We start from the raw sequence: 19,093 nt of genomic DNA, 5'->3' as shown, positions 1-19,093 counted from the left end.
TGGCGAGGTCATGTACACCGTGGTTACATAGTTCCACCACAACAGCCTATGTTTTGGAAACTGTTTCCAGAATATGCAGTTCACTTGCTCTTCTGGTCATCCAGTTCCTGGATCAGACAGAAACCAGGCAATTTTACCTCAAATAAGATTAATCAGTGATGTCCAGCAGGGAACTACCTTCAAGTACTTATGACAAGAGAAATGAGGGCTTCCCTTCTTCCTCAGGGTAAACTCTTAGGCATGTGCTATCTCCAGCTCATTTACAACCTGTTTTATTGTTGTTTCTCTTTTTGCATTGTATTGGACTGCTTATAGGAAGGTAAATAAAATCCCGCTATTCATTCACACAGATTTTCCTTCTTCTGCTGTCTGCTGCCCAGTCCTAGAATAAAAACTGGTCCTATCTTAAATACAGCAAAGTGACCATCAGCTGTAAGGTGATAGATATCTTTTAAGTACTCCCGGCAAAACAGGAGATAATGCTATCACTTGAGCCTTGACTTAGCACTTAGGCTTGAGCAACACACAATTCAGAGGAGGTGGGAAATAAAGTGCATCCTTGACGCCATTTCACATCCTCACCAGTTCTCCTGCTTGCTAAAAAGTAATATATTCACAAAGGCTCTAACTGGTGCCTGGCTTCTGTGCCAACACAAGCTGCAGCTCCCTATGCTCACTGTTTTATTTCTAATGCAACCAATAGCCTTGGGTGTGCAGTATTTGTTGTGACAAGCTGGAAAAAGTTCACGCATTGGATGATGAAGTTGTTCTTGCTACTAGCAGGTACAATTGTCTTTTTTACTGAACTAGTAGTGCACTTCCTCCTCCTTTTGCTCTCAACTTTTTTCCTTTTTTATATATACATACATATTTTATATTTCACAGACATTTTGCTCTACTTTCAGCAGTCTTGTGAAGTCCGCATTTTCAGAGTCTATATGGGGCTAGGGTCAGGGTTAGAACCACTCATGATGAAATACTTCCAATGCTCTGTTATTCCTACAGCATGGCCTCAATATACATGGCAAACTCCATGCAGAGCAAAAGCTGGGCAGGACCCCAGTAGATGTCCATTTTGAGGTCTGGAGAGTAGCACAGATTTTGGTTGAAAAACTCAGCTTTCCTGAAGACAACAGCTTTGTGTTTGATCACTGAAGCACTACATTTAACCATCCTATCTAGCAAAGCACATAGTGAGAACAAGGCAGCTTTAAGCCAAAATGAAATGTGTGCAGAGACAGAGAAACCTCCAGGCAATGTCCAGCATCACACACAAGTGCCAAATGCCCCTTCTCTCTATACCTGATTAGCTGTGTAAGGAAGGCATGCATTTGCTCTGCTCTTGTTAGCTAAAAGCCTGCATCCAGTGCTATTTGTTGGGGTGGGAAGTGCTCCTTCTTGGAAGGAAGCAAAAGAAAGGCTTTGGAGAAATAAATAAATAAATAAATGGTGGTGAAGACAAAACCTCTGTAGAGCTATAGGTGGAAGGATCCTTTATCAGGCCTCTGGGACTGAAGGGAGCATTCTGGGGCTATCTGTGGAAGCTTGAAGAGGAGATGCAACAAAACCAGATTTCCTTCTGGTTGAAGGATACTGCCAAGATAAAGCCAGGAGATGTTATTGCTTTTTTTTTTTTTTTTTTTTTCTTTTCTTCCTACATTTATTAATTTAAGGTAGTAGCTATCATTTTCTCTTCTTTGAGATCATTCCCTGGATCCCCCAGCCAGATTTGGCAACACTAATACTTGTCCAACATCCTCATTCAGCTTGCTCCAAAGCATCCACTGAGAACATCACTCAGAGCAACATCCACCCCCTAATCTCATACAGACACAGTCTCTGCTCTCTGAGGTGATGGCCCTCTCTTCCAAAATTATGTTTCCCTTTGCTTCAACATGCTTTATCCTTTCCTCTGTGAGATGTCACATCCCAAGCTTCCTTGAGACTGACTGAACTGAAAGCAAAACTAGAGCTGCCTTGCCTGACCGTGGTGGTCTTCAGTAACCACTTTATAGCTCTCATTCCAGAGGGTCTGATGTGCTCAATCTATCATCTGATTTCATCTGTTCTCACCACTTAGAGGGATAAGTGAAGTGTCATGGAACAGAAGAGGCAGGAACAGTGTTTAAGCAAAGTCCTGCCCTTAAAAAGTAACCTCTAAAAATAATTGCAGATAATTCAAATGAATGCATCCTTTGACTTGGCTTAACTGGGCTTGACTTTATGCAACTAGACTAGAACAGAAAGTTAATTGGATAGAAAGACAGAAAACCATTGAGATCAAGGCTGAGTGGCATGAGACTCTTTACTGTGGAGAAGTGTGAAAGAGGATCACATAACTGCTTATAAACATCTACAGTGTGGGAGTCAAGTTGATGGAGGTAGATGCTTTGGAGGCATGCAGCAACAGAAAAGGGGACAATGGGCAGAAACTGGAACACAGGAAGTTCCATACTAATACAAGGAAGAGCTTCTTCGCTGTGAGAGTGATTGTGCATAGGAACAGACAGCCCAGAGAGGTTGTGGATTCTCCTTCTCTAGAGATATTCAAAACCCATCTGGACACTTTCCAATGCAATGTACTGCATGGAACTGCTTCAGGAGGAGGTTGGACCCTCAGGTCCCTTCTGACTCCTGATTCTTTGATTCTGTGACTGAGCTCTTCAGGGATAACCAAAAGTTAAGGCACTGTTAATTTGAAGTTAAACACGTGCACTTGTGCTCTAAGTGCCCAACGGTGAAATCCCATTAGTCATCTAAAATTCCTACCTCCATAATACAAAATTATGCCACTTTCAATATGAAATTGCTACTTTGAGTAACAAAGATCACTTCAGATTTTCAAAATACAGACAGGACTGGACTATTCAGGCTTAAAAGTCACTATTTGCCTAAAGACGACTTTCTCAATCTGTATTTAAGCATCACAGAAAGCATCACAACCAAGATTTTATTATGTTTCAGCATTTTAAGCATTAAAAAAACAAAAAAAACCAAACAAACAAAAAAAAAACAAACAAAAAAACAAAAAAAACCCACAAACATTCACTTCAGCAGTTTGAGGCTGCAAAATTGGAGAGAAAGTAAAAACTAGCAACACAAAAACATATAGAATGTGGTAAATGCCAATGGTGGTTGGTCAGAATGATTGAGGGCTCTTTGCCTAACCAGGGCTCTCTGTTTCCTCCACCCTCCTCTGCCTCACTCTTCATCTCAATGGCTCAACCCATTGGAGGAAGAAGACGGATGGAGCAGAGCAGCTGTGGCTGTGCAACTCATGGGCTCAGCACTACGGGGAAAGGCAATGCTGAGAAACCATCCTTTGCCCATTTCTAATCTGGGCACTGTTGAGTTTCCCATTAGCAGCAGAAGGGAATGATTCACTGCACAGCAGCTTTTGGACCAAATCACTCTGCACACGCACACTGAGTCGACAAGAGAGCAAAACTGAGCTTGTGGCCTCATGCAGAGATAGGAACCACAGAGGTGTCCCTCCTTGCATCCCTCCTTCCCAGTGCAGGGGAGGAGTCTTACGCTGAGCACACCTAGGTCATGCAGTACATAGGCCCGTTAGACATCCCTGGACAAGCTCCAAATGAATAAAAGCATCCCCCAGCACATAACAATAATAGGTCAGGTCCTAGAAGCAATAAAACCACATTAGCAGCCTGTAAAACTATGCTAAGTAGCCTCTCTGGTTGTGTCCTGAAAAAAAATTGCCTCCTCTGGTAGCTCTTTACTCCAACCACTTACACGAGTATCTGCATTTTTTAGGTGCAGAGCAAAAGCTCTTTGGGCAGGGAGAGCACCCAGGGTGCAGAGTGAGTATGAAGATTGACGTGGGCTCTTGCAGCAGAGCTTCCTCCTACCTGGGGCTGGCTGCCCAAAAGCACAGGGTGCTTTGGGGTGCTGGGAAGTATGAGGCCTCCCTAGTGTTGGGGGCACCCCTTTAGCCAAGAGTGCAGGAACCTGACCATTGAACTGAAGCAGATCCTTCATTCCCAAAGACAGGTTTGGCCACAAACATGCAGAAATTCCCAGGACTAAAAATATTTTATTTCCCCAGCGAAGCAAAGCCAAACTCATCACTATCATTAATATTTATTGTTACTCTCAGGGCACATAACAAAGGTGAATGATCTCTGCTACAAGGTACTTACAAGGAGCCCCACATTCCTTACACAAGAGACACGCTTCCTCCCAGGGCGACCCTGCAGCTGATGGGGGGATGACTGGGGAGCTCAGCAAAGACTGGGGTTTTGTTAGATATTTTTCCAGATAATAACTGATTAAAGTTTGTATTCTGAGTACAGCCATGTTGTAGGCTTATGAAAATCTTCTCATTTGAAAGTCATTTTCCTCCTCTGCATCTGGGACAATCAGCAGCATGAAACAGAAAATAATAATAAATAAATATGCATCAGCCCAGAGTTTGTATCCAGTGAAAACCAGGAGGCCTTGCATTTCTCACTGAGGGACCCCGGTATCAGTGGGTCTGAAAGACAATTCTGGTATTTTCTGTAAATGAAAAAGAAATAAATCAGTGGGTCTTGAATATCTCCACAGAAGGAGATTCCAGCCCCCCTCTGGGCAGCCTGTTCCACGGTATGTCAGCCTCACAGCAAAGAATTTCTTTCTCATGCTCAGGTGAAACTTCCCCTGTTCCAGTTGGTGGCCAGTGCCCCTTGTCCTGATGCTGGACATTGCTAAAAAGACCATAGCCCCCAGCCACTTGACTTCTATCTATTAGATAGATATAGATAAGCATTAATAAGATAAACCCCCTGCCCCCCGACTTTTCCACTGCATAAAACACATTAAGAAGAAAATAAAAACAGATCAGGAAATAAATGAATAAAAGAAAGACAAGAATAGGAGGGCCAGCAATAAATTAAAAATACACAGTGAGAAATGGGAGGCAAGAGGCATCAATGCCCTTTCTGAGGACAAGAAGGAACTTTTCAAACACTGAAGGACCAAAATATATCTATTATCCGATATATTTGTTCCGCACTCAGAAAAAAAAACCATACAACAGAATGATAACATGCTGAGAATGACATTCTTTCCACTTCAGAAGTGATAAAGAATTATGACATACAGCAGCTTCCCTAGTTTGACTTTTTTGCATCAACAAGTCAGGATAACTGCACCCAAGTGCTACTACAGACTAAAGATGGGCTCTGAGCATCAGCGTTGCTTTCCGACAATTGGGAACTGTTGTAAAGCACCAGAAGAAAACCACAGTGGCAGTATTTTGTAAGGATGGGCAGAAAAATCTGAGTGACTGTTGGCCTTTCTGCTTTCTGGGTACAAGAAGAGAATCGCTGATGCAGGACTTGGTTAATCAGGGCTGAGAGGACATTAATATAATTTGATGGGAACATCACCCTTCTACAGTGCTCAGATCTGATATCGCCAAGTCAAGGGTTATGGTATAGAAAGATTGAGGGAAGCATCACTAAGGACAATTACAGACTGGAAAGCAGGCTTACGGTAAATGATGCAGAGAGCTCCATTGTACCCAAAAGTAAGGGAAGGGATGAATCCAATGCTTTACCAGTACCCTCGGACAGGTACAGATGCAGCAATTCTGCTGCGGTACATATTGCAGAGGGCTTTGCAGTTTGTTGGACACAGATAGAAGAAACCCAGTGACCAGAAACTGGAACCAAAGAAATATGAATAAGGCCAAATGTGTACATTATCAACAGAATAATGTAAGCATGATTTAACAAAGACTGTCAGCTTATCAAAGGCTGAAAGATGGAAAAACTACCTCTCTGGGCAGCCTGATCGAGTGGTTGGCAGTCCTGCTCATGGCAGAGGGCTTTGGAGCTGGATGATCTTTAAGGTCCCTTCTAATTTAAGCCGGTCTATGATTCCATCATTATATGCTCTGCCACCAACTCTAATGAATTATGGGGAGACCTCTGCTACTCTGCAATAGGATTAGATGGTCACAGTTTCACTTCAGTAATTTCTGAAGGATAGAGTTGAGCCTAAGTCCTATAACCTGTATCGTTTGTTTGTTTTTGTTTATCCTACTGTCAAATCAACAGAAAGGCACAAATACCGCACTTGGGCTTGAAAACAACACACAGCACAGTGTTTGTGTAGGTCTGAAACAAAATGAGAAGGGACAGAAGAGAAAGCTATCCAGTTACAAATAAGATGCAATGGTGAGAATTGACCATTACTGTCCATTTAGACCTGCACAGAGTCCCTCTCTGAAATCCCCATTCCTCTCCTGCTCTAGGGGCTGTACTGCAGATAGGCGAGCACTGTCCCGCAACACCACCCAGCCTGCCAGGGAGTGGGAGATAGTCAGCCTAAAAATAGGCTGTCCTCTGCTTTGGCTCTCCCCCCCAGCTCAGTCCCCAGGGCACAAGGCTGGGGAAACAACCAGAAAAGCAGTGGTATTTTTGGAAATGGAGGAGTGGGATGCAGCACGTGGGTCCCCGCCTGACCTCACGTTTCTTGGAAAGAGCCTTTTCTGTGATGTTTAGCACTGGAGTTGCAACCTGAGCCCCATGCATGTCCTGTAAGGGACAGTGCAGAGCAGAACAGTCCGACCCAGCTGTCCTTGGCTGACCTGTGGCTAAAGCCAACACACAGCAGCTGAGACCAAATTTTGTTGTACGGGGATCACACATCCCACTACAGGTCCCCCAGTTGGAGTCCCTCCAGTATAACCACCACCCCATTTGCTTACACAGCCCATGGATCACTGATTTCTGGTTGGAGGAAACAGCCTTTCCAGGCAGCAAATCCTCACAGGACAGTCTTTAACAGGAATTTCATTGACGTTTAAAGGCGTTGTAGGACTTTGATGAACACTTGAACTTTAGTCTGACATTTATGTGCCAAAAACTCCATATGAAGCCTAAATCAAGAGACCTTGCTTTCTGCTATCGATGCTTTCTCTCACATACAGCTCTACAAAGCTCCTGAACATCAGTAACATTCCAGAAATCGCCAGTTCTGCTTTTAACTGAGCACAAGTAAAAAATCAATTAGAGATTGATCTCAATTATGGCTTCTTTTTTTTTTTTTTTTAATTTATTTTTAGCATGCAGTTCAGTAACTAAAGTGAAGAAATGCAATCAATGAAGCCAACTTGCTTTTTAACAAACCTATTGCCCAGATTATAACACATTTTTGCGAAGTTTCTCAAGCTCACAAAGGCAACTGTGTAAACAATGTCACTTATTGAATTCTGCAGAGTGTTCTAACAGCAAGACTGATGGGATGCCTAATACATTGTGTAGTTGCTATAAGCAATAATCTCCCATGCTAATCACAACTATCACATTCATTGACATTATAGAAACCTCCTGAAAGAAATAATGTACCACGGAACCATTCAAACGTGTGCAAAATCAGCTATGAATATAAAACCAGCTTTCTAACTAGCACTAGGAGAATATTAGAACCAACATGAAAATATTTTACATCACACAGACATAAATGTGCAAGGACCTGCATTTTTGAGTCTGAGAATCAGAGAATCACAGGATATCCAGTGCTGGGAGTTTCCCACAAGGATCACCAAGTCCAACTCCTGGTCCCAAACACGACTATCCAAAACCCAAACCATTTTGTGTGTTGAGCTCCCACAATCTACAGTGAGCATTAACTGATGGTGCCCCATGTTCATGGTGGGATCCTGGTTCACTGGAGTGAGAGAACAGAATGTCTTTGCAAGAACATTCCCCTAGATTTCACTCAGAATATAAGAAATCCAAAATCACTGCCACGAGGAACACCACATGAGCCAGCAAACATGGAGCATGTTGGCACACCTGCCCTTGTCATAGGATCATTAGGGTTGGAAAGAGCACTAAGATCATCTAGTCCAACCATCACCCCATGCTGAGCAGCATGCAGGGCTGCTGTTGACCTGGGCATGAGAAGCTCAAAGCGAAAATGCCCAAGGGGAGGGCATGGGATGAGGGACTTCTCCAAAAAGGCTCACCCACCCCCAGACAAAGGGTGTGGAACTGGATGGGCTTTAGGACTCCTTGCAGCTTAAGCCATTATGTTGTTAATTGGGTCACCATAACTTATATGTTTTGGGGTCAGCAGGCCCCGGTTTTGGTTCATCAAGTAAAAAAGCAGTCGCGTATACCCTATCTTACCTTAGCAAGATGATTAAAAAAAAAAAAGATGATTGTATCCCAAACCTGGCCATGAACATTCTATGCAACACAATGCAAAAAAAAAAGAGTATTCTGATCTGTAAGTGATGCCAGAGAATGGGTTCAATTGCTCAGAGAAGGCAAAGGCTGCTGCAGATTGGGGTGAGGGAGGAGGGGCTGAAGGTGGCTCTCAGCCACCTCTGTGCTGCTTTGATCCCAGGCCAGTCCCCGTGGTGGCTGTGCTAATCTGTGCTGACCATGGGTGCCTCCCGGCAGGCACAGTGACAGCTGGGGATTACTGGGGTCAGGGGCACCCTCCATTTTCCCTTCCTCATAACACCTTGTAGCCATGCCTGAGGTCAGGGTTGGGAGAGAAGCAGCCAAAGCATTGCTGTGAGGATGCACATGCATAGGGGAGGTTCTCAGCATATCTGACCTATCTATCTGTAAACGCCCCCATTCATCCCCAGGAGAGTTGAACTAGATGACCTTTAAGGGTCCCTTCCAACTCAAACGATCCTGTGATTCTATACCCCACACTGCATCCCAGTCCCACTTTCAGCAGTATTATGTAGTAGCCAGGCACACACATCCTCAGTCTGACATCACTGGAGACAGATCACAGCAAAATGGAGAATGTGCAACCAGCTAAGTTAGAAACTGTGTTCCAGCTGGTGAAGCTGGAAATGGCATTTCTGATATTCCTGTTTTAATCCTGATAGTCAGAGGTTTGTATGTATATATATATATATTCACACTTGATTTGGTGCCAGCACAGTCAAATATCCCCAGACAGGCAGGGGAACCTATCCTTTGCTACATATGGGAGAAGATTAGAGTGGAAGGCCAAGATCCTCTTGGACAATGTCTATGCCCCTCTTCCACCTCTCCTGGTCTTTAATAGGACCACAAATCTTTATGATGGAGTATTTACAGATATGATTTCAAAAGGGGCTGAAATCCTAAAGCTTTACTCCTTAAATTCCATTTAAAACTACATAACAATCCCTATGTACCGTACACCCTGCATCACAGGGCCTTGGTTAACATAGGCTGAATGGACACAAGCCTGGTAGTGGAGTAACAAAATCCAGTACAATATGGTACAAAACAATAAAAGTTCTTTGAACAACAAACCTATGGATCTGTGGTGGATCAGCTGTTGTGAAGCTGTGTGGCTGAAGTTACCTTCTTACTGAACGACAGAATCATCTAGGTTGGAAAAGGCTTTTCTTTGAGTCCCTCTACTCTTCATCCAGGAATATCTTTCAATAAAGCTTGCATAACTCAAGTATCTTCCAGTACCAAATCTCCAAACCAGATAATCCAACAGGTTAAATTACTACAGGATAGGACAGATACACAGTAAAAACAACAGCAAAACCAGTCTTCTTAAAAAACCAGGCAACAGCTTGTCCAATGAATGACTAAACACAAGAAACACTGGAATAATGCAACAGCACTGTTGTGTTCTTTCTTAAATTCAACCAATCCAGGCCCTACAGGGTTACAAAAGACATTACATCTGTCCTAACAGTATATCAAAAAACATCTGCAAAACACCACTACAAAGGTCTAGGCGGGGAGAATGGTGCTTATAAATATAATGCCTGATCCAAAGTCAAAGGGAGCTTTACCTTTGGCTGCAACGGGGCTCTGGATTAGGTCCTTAAAATAGTGCTGGAAACATTCCAGAAAACTTAACTTCAGCTACATTTAAAGCCTGTGCTTTGCAGCTATTTGGTAATTTTCACAGTTAGTGTTAAACTACCCAGGGAACTTTTATGCTCACAAACAAAGCCCCTTACTCCCTTATGTTGCATTTATGTTGACGTTGCATCATTGACTTCAATAAACAGTCTCCTGATTCACCCTGTGAGGAGACAGCCATCAGAATCAGGCACGAGAGATGTGCCTAAAAGCCTTGTTTCAGGTTCTGAATATCAATTTAGCTAATTAATAACAGAAAACCGCAGCCCAGAATCTTTCAGTGTTTTCAGACCATAACCTCATATTTATTTCTCCTTGTTCCCGGGAGAACAGCACCAGGAGTTTTTATTATTGTTATATTATTTTAAAGTTTCGGGGTTTTTTGTTATATTTTTTTTAACCCTATTTCCTCAAAATAAAAATAATGTGTGACCTAGAGCGCAGTTTTTGGGGTGTTCACAGCCACAGGTTGTATATGAATGTGTATGAAACACATTGCTGCCACTTGCTGGGGTGACATGGGGCCATGAGTGAATTTGAGGTTTTCAAGTTTAGTCAACTTCAAAGAAAACCCAGTGCAACTCGAGCAAAACTTCCACCAAGGGTAAAAGAATCCAAGAATTCAGACTTTCTCAGGAAGGTTTCTACCCCCATTTCATCCTCTTTGAAGAATTCAGAGCCTTGACTTGAAATGTATTGAACCTAGTAGGAACAGAAGTGCAAAGGAAATTTGTTGCAGACCCTACAACATTATATTGAGAAACTACGTTACTTCAGCTAAGGAAGGGCTGGAATATTAAGAAAAGTTGAAACAAAAAAGAAAAAAATAAAGGAGGAAGAGAGAGAAGATTTATTCCATATTTTCCCCTCACATATTCCTATATTTTTTTCTTTAGCGATGTCATGTGGTTTCATAACAACTATTCACTTTTCCCTCTTTATCTAACAGCTGTCTGCTGAAAAAGACTCAAAAAGAAAAAATATCTAAGCATGTTAAAAATGAGAGAAACTATTCATATGCAATGTATAATTGCATACTATATTTAAATCCCTGTACATTATCTTTCAAATTATATTTAGTTTCAACAGGAGGGGGAAAAAAATCCCTTTACTTTCTGGCACTGGCAATAGAATTTGTATATTGTTTTCAAATACAACAGCTCTTTCTGAGAAACTTTTGCCAGGAAATAACTAATGGTTCAAGACAGGGAATCTGGCTAGATCAGATGTATTCTGACACTGGCACAATAACTGTCACCCAGAGCAAAACTGGGGAGTCCTCAGGGAAATTGCTGTGCAAATCTGGATTAGCTCTGCCAAAGTCAGATGAGTTGATCTGGGTTTATAGAGCCGAGCACAGAACCTGGCCCTCTGCTTAACAAATGTATGGACCTTCTCAGTGCCTCCAGCAGCACAGGAGCCACACGTCGCTCCATGCTGAGGGCTTGAGATGCAGCTGGAGAGGCAACGGAGATGATGTGCTTGGCCATTGGAAAGGTGAGGAGGCAGCTGAGTCACACTGCTGTGCTAAATGAGGGGAGAGATGATCAGAAACCCTCATCCTGAAGAAAAAGACAACACTTGTAACATGCAAAGCAGGACAAGGACACAAATGCTGAGGAGCTTTGGAGGAGGAGGTCTTCTCCTGGCCAAGGAGGTGGCACCACTGGCTGCACCCGATAGAGTATTCCAAGCAGGGAGGGAAATATGCATGAGTGCAGGGGGTGCCTTAACCACAGCACCCAGCCCCATGACACACGGTGCAATTACCCTGTAGTAATCAGGCAGGTATTTTAAAAACGCTTTGGCGTGATTCTATAATTGTGCATTATGTAACAGCTACTAACGTGTCAGACCTCGGATGATGCTAAATGCTCATCTGCGGGTCAGGTTGTAACACTCTAATGATGCTGTGCAGGTTGGGCTGGAGCTTTCCTGTTATTTCTCCACAGTCAGTGCTGCATCTCCAGCCATGTAGGCACCAGAAGGGCTTCCCACTGCCACAAAAGCCTCCCCCTAGAATTCCTCTCTCTTGGTGCCTACACCAGGGAGGAAAAAGAAAATTTCATCACAGAATCATTCATCCTTATGAGCTTTACATGATTGCAAAGGTCTCGTTTAATTGCCACCAGTACACTTCCTGAAAACTTGGTATTTTTCAGGATTTCCCCCCTCAGGCAATGTCTGCCCTTGTCTTCCCCATCCTTGGATGGATTCAAATGTTAAATGGGGCACTAGCACCCTGAGCTGGTGGTTGGCAACCCTGCCCACAGCAAGGGGGTTTGAATTGGATGCTCTTTAAGGCCTCCTCTAACCCAAGCCATTATGTGATGTTATAAATGTACAGCCCAGCAGTAAAAATGCTTTTTGGAGGACTGAAGTAGCCTGGCAGTAGGGCACAAAACCTGAGCAAACTCCAACAGGGGTGAACTTTGCTTACTTGGAATCAGCAGAAATGATCCCCATGAGCTGTTCTGTTCTGATTACCCAGGGTCAAGTGGGCACCTGGTTCCTGCGACTTCTAGACCTCATGTAGGCATGCTGTAAGCCAGCCTGGAGGAACGGTGACATATTCAGATACTGAGACACAAACAACTGCACATTTGTTTGGGAAGAGTGACCATTTCATTACAATAAGAAAAAGAATCTCTGAAAAATCATTATAAACAATATAATCCTTGTGAATGGACTATCTAATCCATCTCCAATTAATGGGTCTTGAAAGAATTTGTCCATGGGCGAGTTCTTCCATACCTTCCTATTGCACAGATGTTTCAGTGTTATATAAAGCATTTAGAAACAGCAAAAAGAAAAACAGACTTCTCTAAAGCCCCAAACCACAGCTTAATGAGCAAAATCAGCCTACAAACTCCACGACTACTTCAGGCTTCTGGCACAGACAAATTACCCATGCCCCAGTCTGCCTCCAGTGTTATGCACTCCGATATTAACTACCCATATAACTTCATAAACACTCTGTACTTATACTGGCGCTAGAATAAAACTAGCAAGGCATCATTTGAAAGATATCTGCAAGTCATATGTTGGATAAAGAGCAGTTTTAGAACCTTAGGAACCCAGCTAGCTTTATAAAGGACCTCTAACCGGTTAGTAGGGCTTTGCCATAAAAAAGCCTCTTTGGCAGAAGCTGTGCAAATCAAGAAAGTTCAAATCAAGCTGAAAGTTGAAATACACAACCTGGTAAAGCACAGAGTTATTTTTTTTTCCAGGATAGAGCACAAATTGTTCCACTTTCAAATTAATTAAGTACAGTAAGAAAAAAAAAGAAAAAAAAAAAGGAAAACTCGGTGCTTAGCAGCACTTGTAACAAAACATGCTGCAAAACTAGAACTTCATTATTTGATGTGTGATGCTTTTCTACTCAAAAAGCCACTGCAATATTATAAAACTACAAAATAATAATAATAATAATGAAAACCAAGCCATTTTTGTCATGCAGAATTGAGACAAAAACAGTTTCATTGATTACAGAGAGCAGGGAAGCACGTTTTTGCTATGGAAAATAAGAGATCTTTTGACATCAATGAAAATTTTGCGTGAAGAAGAGGAAGCCTCCTGAGTCACATCTCCTCAAAGGTGGATGTATTAAGGAAGAGTGAATTTTTGAGCTTCACTTGCCATTTTTCCTGAGAGTATACCCCAGCAAATTGTAACTGATAAGAGGCCTGAATAGGAAGGGTACAAACTATGGTTGTCATTGCTGGCACTACGTGTGTTTAATAAAACCATTATGCTTTCTATTCTGCTTATACTGTCCCACCAAGATTTCCCCAGCCTGCTCAGGGATTGGGATACAGTCAGCTTTGGTCAGTACGTTGTTCTTCTCCCAGGCTGAGATCTAACCAGCTCCATCGTGGGTTCTTACCCAGTGCCACAGGGCAGCCCATAACAGAATGAGTGGGGAATAAATAAACTCAGCTAATCTAAGGAACATGGGGTATCTTTGTAAGGGTGACCATATCACCTGCAGCTCAACTTAAAGGAAGTCACAGTCTGATGGAGAAAAGGAGCCTCCTCAATAAACTCTTATCTCTTCTGTGACACAAAAAACAGCCAGGAGAGAGGGGTTAGGAACATACCAGTTCTGAAGAAAAAAAAAAAAAAAGTTTTCTTTTTCTCATTATTAGTAACTCTAATTACTTTGAAAGAAGAGCAGTGAGATAAGTCCTGCAGAGCCAGAAATGTGACCTGATTTCCTTCCTGATTTAGAAACTGTCACTTCGCAAGAGAAACCCAAAGAGACAAAGAGACAGAGCCAGGTGAAAGTGGGCCCAACGGTTGGTTCACAAAATAAATAATAAAAGATCAGTAGAAAACAAATCAGGAGTTTAGTTCAGTCATAAAGACAATGGTTAGTTTAAAGATAAACAAATATTTATCACGTTTATCTGAACAGTGTGACAGTACAGACAAGACAGTCACCCTAAGCTAAAAGGAATATACCTGACTGATTTCATGTAGTTTTCCTCCAGGTTCAGATCACAGAATGGTTCAGGTTGGAAGGGACTTTAAAAATGACCTAGTACCAACCCCATTGCCACAGGCAGGGACACCTCCTGCTAGATCAAATTTCCCTAAGCCCCATCCAACCTGGTCTTGAGTATCTTAAGCAATGGGATAAGCACAAAAAATAGACAGTAAAAGTGAGAAGCAATTATAGAATTCAAAATATAAATTGCTTCACACATTGATTATGGCTCTACCACAAGACAGCATGTAAACAGAAGCAGAAGTTAAGCATATAATTCAGAGATATACCGCCTTTGTGAAATAGGAGCTTCATTTAACTGAACTGAGAAATTACTTGTTGCCACTTTTTAACTATCAGACCTATAATTTCTCAGAGTAATTCTTGCGGATGATTGGAGACAACTTACAAGGTAGTAATTTTTGGGAAAAACTGAGCATCCGCCCTCTGAAAACAAAAGGTCTCTTTCTATTTGTCATATTGAGCTTCCAAAAGTAAACCAAGGTAGCAACAGATATTGATCTGTTTCTTTCAAAAAACATGACCACGATTTCAGAACAGCCACTCAACATTCTTTAGCACGCAAGCCTAAAAGTTCTTTCCTCACATACATGGACAGAGCATTCCTTCAAGATACACAATTGAAAATGGTAAAGAAAACAGTCAAGAAGAGATAAATCCCTGTCCAATACAGAAAAAAATAATAATAAAAAAAGAAACCACAAGATTTTTAACATAAAATTAAACTAGTTCTATTTCATAAATCTCCTGCACCTCTGAGAATGTCATTTCCTGTCAGTACAATTTTAAACATAATTTTGATTATGCATTTAAATCAAGAATGCAGTTACTACTCAACTGTTCTCTGTAGCCTGTGTAAGTCTCATGAGTTGTGTGCTAGTCCCACAGGAGTTAGTCCATCATAGCAAGAACGGAGACTAGTTTCTGGTTCAGACCAGGAATATAATGCTCTCCACTGTGTTGCACTTTTTAGACTCTATCCTCATAAGCTGTCACACAGAGTCAGGAAGCCTCATGATCCACATACACCCTTCATGGTCAAGGTATTTAGGGTACACAGACAATGATGCAACTGAGTTCCTCTGTGATCTCTGACGAGTGACTGAGGATATGAAACAACATCAGTTACTCTACCATACTGTACAGACTTTTTGTGTGCTTTAAACCTACAGGACTCCTCGCAGCATGAACTATTTATCCACAAAAAACTCAGGTATCAAAGTCTGATCATCTGTGTTTGTAAAACACTTTGAGAGTCTTAAAAAGTACCAATCTACATTATGAACGGACTCAAAATTAGTTTCAAGAACTGATGAGAAGCACATCACAACATCAAACACCAAGCAAAGACAAATAATATTTTCCACTATACTCATTTCTGGCAATACTGTGGTCTGTCTCATACCAAAGATTACATAAACTAAACTACTTAAGTCTGAGAGCTTTTGGCACATTAATCTAAAAATACAACAATTTGCAGTGCAGGACTCCATTGCTTAATTTTTGAGACACTTTCCCCAAAAGACACACTTTTTCCCTTAAGGACTGACTATTTCTGAAGGTCTCTGACAACCACATTTGCTGTTTTTAGATGCTACACAAGAAGAATAAAAATACTATCAAAATCATCGGGTATCATTCCAGTCCCATTTGCATCATTTCTACCCTCAACCCAGTTGAGGCTCCCCCTCAACTTTTTTGGAATAAGGCATCTCATCAGAGGCAAGGAACCCAAAACAACAGCAGAGACACTCAAAACCACCACTTTCTTGGTCCACTAGAATGAGGGAATTTCACTCCTCGCTGCCTTAAAGCTCTGACCTTTCCAGTTCTCTGCCACCAAAAGCTTATAGGATCTGCTGGATCCATCTGCAGCTCCACCTGGCCTGCTTTCCCACGCCAAAAGGACGGATCAAATATACGTGTCTGAAAACACATCCCTGCTTCCTCTTTGTGCCACCCAGGAGGGACCCTCCAAATCAAACCGTACCGCCTCAAGACAAGCGGAAGCTTCCCAAAACCAACTCGTGCAAAGCCCTCAAATCCCGAGAAATATCAGCAAAATCAACTTCAGCACCTTGGACAGGACACGCTCACGCAAAATCACTAAATAGGCACATCGGCCCTGAAAACGCTATGACTGGACGTGACCCCCTAGGACACATCTGCGGGCCTGTTTATTTTTAGTATTGACAAATCCTCTTTGAATCGCCGCCTTTATTCCACCATACGCCCTGTATTTTGGGAATAGCAGCTCGTCACCCTGGTGAAAAGAAAAAATAAAATCGGGGCCACAAGCTGTGGATATGACACCCGTCTGCAGGATCAGCAGCTGCCCCAGCCTCAGCTGGAAAGGCTCAGCTCAAGCACTCTCAAAGCTCAGCTCATCCTTTCCAGGCAAAGCAAGACCTGTTGCCGTAGGTGAGCACAGCTCACGCATCTCTCTGCTTTTTAGAAGCTCATCTCCACTTTCTCACCCAAATATCCAGGGAGAAAAAAAAAAGATATATTAAAAATTAAATAAAAAAGAAGGTCTGGTTTGTTCCCATATGCAGCCACACTTTGGTTGCATAACTTTTGCTTTAATTTAGCCTTCATTCTCTCTTACGGTGCTCCCAGTATGTCACCGGTCCCCTCGGGGCAGCCTTGATCAAATCATGATCACCTTGTCAGTGTGCTGCACAGCTTTCCCTGTTTTCCTCTACTTCCTTAAGCCGAGCAGAGTTTTTAATTTGTGCTGGAAAAACTCCAAACGTTTCAAGTACGGGTGTTTCGCAAAGGGCTTTGAGATGAGTGGTGTTATTAAGACATATGCTTAATATATTATGGCAGTTCTTACAAGTAATATCAGTAACGCTCTCATGATACATGAGAATGATTAATTTTCCTTGCCACCGCGGAAATAACCATTCAAGCTTATTTCTTCCCTTCTAAACGGGCCACTAAAATTCCATTCAAAGCCATCCGACACCACATGACATTCACCAAACAATCTGCAGAGTATTTTCTGTGTTGTTGTCTCTTTCCGGCACTTCTGGATGCAGAAGCAAGACAGAATCTAGACCAATTCCCAACCAGAGTTACTCTTCACCAGCACAACATCTACATCCACATCTAAACCATTTCCACACCCCGGCGCAAGCTCTGCTGAGCCAACTTCTCCTTCCCGAAGCCTCACCTCGCCCTGCCTGGACGGGACGGCACCAGTCCCACCTCGAGGGGAAAGTTTGGGGAAGGGGGAAATCCCGTCGCAACAAATTCCTCTTTCTTCCGACTCGCTCTGAACCGGACGTCTCGGGGGGACGGGGGAGGGGGGGGAAGAGGGGAAGAGGGGGGAGAGGAGGGGAAGGGGGGTTTCTCCTTATGCTTTTTTTTTCCTTTCTTTTTTTTCTTTTTTTTTTTTTTTTCTTTTTTTTTATTAACAAGCAAACAAAAAAGAGAAACTTACATTGGTTTATTTAAATATTCCTGCTAAACCAAGAGTCCCAGAGCCACTTCATTGTATCCATAAGAGTTTTAGTCCCCGAGCGGTCCGTCCCACGGGAAGGGCCCGGCTGCGGGGCGTTCTGCCCGGCCGCCGCGTAGGGCTCATGGCTCGGAGCCGCCGCGCCGTGTGCGGCAGCCGGGGGAGCGCAGCCCCGGCCGGGCGGCGGGGGAGGGAGGGAGGGGAGAGGGAGGGCAGAGGGATGGAAGGGAGGCACCTCCCGCATCTCCCCGCCCTACAGAGAGGAGCCGGGCTGGGGCGGATCGGGTCCGCAGCGCCCTCTGCCGCCGGTGGGAGGAGGGAGGGGGAGCGGGGGAGAGGAAGGATGGGGAAGGGAAGGGAGGGAAGGGTGGGGAGGGGGAGGAAAGATGGAGGGATAGGGAGGGGAAAGAATGGCAGGGGAAGGGTGGAGAGGAAGGGTGGGAAGGGATGGAGAGGGGTGTGTCAAAGGAGAGAGGGATGGGGTGGGGAAAAAGATGGAAAGTCAGGAAAAATGGAAGGGTGAGAAAGGCTGGGGAAGAAAAAATAGGAAAAAGAAAAGGTACTGAGGGACAGAAGGAAGGCTGGGGGGAGAAAATTAGGAGGAAGGATGGAGGTGAAGGTAGACTGGGCGAAGCACAGAAGGGAAGGAGAGGTGGATGGAGAACAGAAGGGAGGAACAAGAAAGGATTAAAGATTGAAAAAGGAAAAGGTATAGGAAGGAAAGAAGAGCTGAAGATACAGGAGACTGGTGAAGGTTGGGGAAGAAGGTGGGGTGGAACTGTGATGAAAGTTTGGGGTTGTCACTAGGAAGTTAAGGGGATTTGGGGAAAGGAAGGGGTGAGCACGCCTGGAGAAGGATGAGAAACAAGGGGTGAGGTGGGACAGAACACAGAGGGAAAAAGTTTGGAGAGGAAGGTGAGTACACATGGGTAGAGAAGAGAGAGGTTGAAGAGATGGAGAAGAGGGTTGGATGAGGGAAATGTGAGGAAGAAGGAGGGATGGGAAAAAGATAGGCAAGCATGAGGGGTGAAGAGGGAGAAAAGAAGTGAAGAGGGAAAGGGAGGAAGGAGAGGAAAGGAGGAATTGGGAATAAAGAAATGGGGAGAAAGTGGACTAGGAAGCAAGGTGGAATAGAGAAAACTGGGAAGGAAGGTGGAATGGGGAAGAACAGGGAATATGAATGTTGTGGGTTGCCATCAGGGAATTGAGGGGGTTTGAAGGAAGGATTTGTCTGACAGCAAGGAGAGATGCTTGGGGGTACACAGG

The 19,093-nt window shown here is 43.3% G+C and overlaps 1 protein-coding gene across 6 annotated transcripts in view; it reads right to left on the bottom strand.

The window, feature by feature from the left end:
- Positions 1-18,018, bottom strand: part of LOC107308775 (sodium channel protein type 5 subunit alpha-like) — a 195,104-nt gene extending 177,086 nt beyond the window's left edge. For 5 of the 6 annotated variants that reach the window (XM_015852888.2, XM_015852891.2, XM_015852892.2 and 2 more), the window contains exon 1: positions 17,810-18,018. The gene's annotated coding sequence lies outside the window, so the exon portion shown is untranslated. Of the gene's footprint in view, positions 1-15,199; positions 15,349-17,809 lie in introns of those variants that run through there. The other variant, XM_015852890.2, reaches the window with a different exon arrangement.
- Between the last annotated feature and the right edge of the window lie 1,075 nt (positions 18,019-19,093).

Source organism: Coturnix japonica, chromosome 2, assembly GCF_001577835.2.
Source record: "Coturnix japonica isolate 7356 chromosome 2, Coturnix japonica 2.1, whole genome shotgun sequence".
NCBI lineage: Eukaryota > Metazoa > Chordata > Aves > Galliformes > Phasianidae > Coturnix > Coturnix japonica.
The sequence above is the reverse complement of the archived record's forward strand: the minus strand, read 5'-3'. Positions and strand labels throughout refer to the sequence as shown.